A 3,124-nucleotide genomic window follows, 5' to 3' on the forward strand; every position below is an offset into this window, starting at 1 on the left:
AAAAAGAGAAAAGGAAGAAAACCCCTGTTTCTTTGAATGCTGCCAGATCTCCAAGCAAAGCCGATCCCAGGTGATTGAGGACAGACGGGATGGGGTTGGGCAATGTGGAGCAAGGTTGCCCACACTGGATCAGACCTCGAGGTAGAGCTTCTCTGAGCAGGCCAGATCTCCTGAAGAGAGACCCTGCATCAATACCAATCACAGAACGCTGCAATCAACTCTGCTCTGAAGAGAAACAGTAAGAAAAGACACTCTTTAAAATAGGAACACTTATTTCTAAGAAGCTCTTTGAAATATTTCTCCATAACTTTAGAAAAATGCTTTCCTAATCAAAATGCACTGAACCAGAGGGAAAGAAAGGCAGAGCCATGGTTTGTCAGGACTCACTTGATCCCAGTGAGCCCCGTGGTGCGTTTGGTGCTGAGCCCTTGAACCTCAGGGCCTGAGAAGAGATTGCACAAACCTTTCCAGGAGCCCCAGTCAGAAGAAAAACCCAAAGTGTCTCAAAGCATTAATGGGTCCCACTGAGGTCCATCCCCAACACAGGCTCCTCATGGACTCCTTGAAGGTGAGAATTGGAGGCCATGACTACCCAAAAATCTCTCAGAGACTCAGAAAATGTTATAAATAGATATGTTCGATTTTGTCCAATTAATCGAAATAACAAGGTTAAGTTTAGCAGCAATTTATTAATAGTAACAGCAATTGTATACAAATGAATACAATCAAAATATATTAGTTACATAGATTTAAGTAGATACAAAATCTGGCAGTGAGTAATTTAGTATAATTGAGGTTTAGTTTGAATAAAGCAGAAGCAAAACTGACCGGGGGTACGGGCAGGGCCCTTCCTCTCACACTGGACCAAACCATTTAAGCTAAAAATCTCACCTACATAGTGTTTACTAATACATATTAATACAGAGGCTTCAGGAAAGCTCCTCCTTGTTTCTTTTCCCAAAATCCACGTCCCTGTGTTGTGTTGCCATGCATCACCAGTGGTCGGGGTCTCTCCTCCTTTCGGGGTCTTGTTTCCGATGAAGGCTCTGGGTCTTCCTCAGTGTTCGCTGTGTGACCTCGCAGGGAGCGCAGGCGCACTGAGCTCAGGGTTATATCATTAAATATATGTTCCCACAACAGGCCTGAGACCAGTGTCCAGTGTCTGGAATGATCCCAATTTGGCTCAATTCAAGGTCAAAAGTTTTATTTCTAGTTGCTGTTCTTAGACCTATATCCTTACTATCCTCACTCCCACCAAACAACTGGAGGATGATTCCACCTGTTTTGTTTAACCATTTCCTTTATCCTTTCTGCTTTATAACAATTAAATACAATTTTTCTGTTGATTATAACGCAACAATTTTGCTAATACAGTTCCAATTTAATTAGCATGAACACATTTATAACTGTACCATGCCCAAATTTTTAAGCTACCATTTCCAAGTTTTTTGGGGGACCATTCCCAGTTTTTTTGGTAGAAACATTCCTGGGTTTTTGGGAGAAATGTTTGTGAATTTTTGAGGAATATTTCTGAATTATTGAGGGAACATACGGAACATTTCGTGGGACCATTCCCGGCTTTTTTGAGGACCATCCCTGGATTTTTTGGGGACCATTCCTGAGTTTTTGGGGGAACATTCCTGGCGTTTCAGAGGGAAAGTTTCTGAATTTTGGGGACCATTTCTGAATTTTCGAGGGTACCATTCCCAGGTGTTTTGGGGACCATAACCAGGTGTTATGGGGTACCATTCCCGGTTTCTTGGGCTGTCCCTTGTTGGTGAAGGAATAGCAAAGACTTATGAATGCCTAGCAAGCGGTTCTGAAACAATAGATGAAATAGAGATGTTAGCAGTATTTGACATAGATGCTGAAAATAGTTATGTTAAGGTTTGAGGCCTCTTCCTTTGTTTAGATAAAACCAAATACAATACATGCCAAAGAAGTAGCAGATATCCTGTCCCAAGCCTAGCAGGAAAGATCTCAAGATAAGGGTAAAGCCATAAAACATGGTAATTTAGTTGTTCCTATAGGTTGCATGCAAATATTAGGAAATTAGTATATCGTATTAGATTGGTTACTGGAATTTAGAATATTCATTATGGAATAATACTTACTGTACAGCGAATGGAAATCCTTCTACTTCTTCATGCTCTCTTCTACTCTTCTCTGCTCCAGCTTCTCCTCCCTTCCCTCCCCGCTCCTCCTCTCCACTCTTATTACCTCTAATCTCTAACTTTTCTCTAAGGCTCTCTCTTATACCCACGCCCTATAATAAAATACAACCCTGAGGAACAGCAAATAATAAGCTCCTGAATCTGTCCCGCGACCATCCAGAAACCCCCCGGTCCCACAGTTTGGTGCCCAACGTGTTCACGGGCCAGCTACTTCACCCTCTTCGCTGTGGGATGTTTTTCTATGGACGGTAATTAGACCTACTTTTAATTACTTCCTCGGTTTTCGTGAGCACGGCTTTCCGTTGTTTGACAGCATTCTGGGCCGGAGCTCTTTAAACTCATTCTATCAAGGCAACTGCCGAGTGAGGGGAGCCGAGCTCTGGCCGGATTTGCCTGATGGCCTCGGGGCTCCGACGCTGCCGCTGGCCGGTGGTGCCTGAGCTCTTCGAGGGCGCTGCCAGGGCGCTCCCCGCAGCTCAGCGGGAGTTTGCCTTGTGCACAGAGCACGGTCCGGCGCTGCTTGGCCCCGCCTGGGCTATCGCTCTAAGTCTGGAGACAGGGAGGTCCCCGAGTGCGCTTGGCAGCTGCACAGCGACACCTGAGGCACAGCTCAGAGGAAGGGACCGGGACCACAGCGCCCCCCGCGCCTGCGACGACTGCCTGGCCAGCGTCTCTGAGGAGGGCCGGACACTGGACGCTGTATCTGTGATTACCGAGGCTAGTATATTAAACCAATAACGGGACAGACTCACTCTGCACACGAGAGAGCTCTTTATGAGCAACTAAAGCATTTATTAGGCTCTAGTCATATTGATTTGCCTAAGCAGGAGCTAAAAAACCTCCTACAGTGGACCCTAGTTAATTTCCCGAACACAGACCACTCTGCGGTTTTTACTAGGAACTTTTGGGACACGGTTGGTGTTAAGCTTTTTAATGATTATTTCCCGCCG

The sequence above is a fragment of the Erithacus rubecula genome, assembly GCF_903797595.1.
Source record: "Erithacus rubecula genome assembly, contig: scaffold_113_arrow_ctg1, whole genome shotgun sequence".
NCBI classification, from domain to species: domain Eukaryota; kingdom Metazoa; phylum Chordata; class Aves; order Passeriformes; family Muscicapidae; genus Erithacus; species Erithacus rubecula.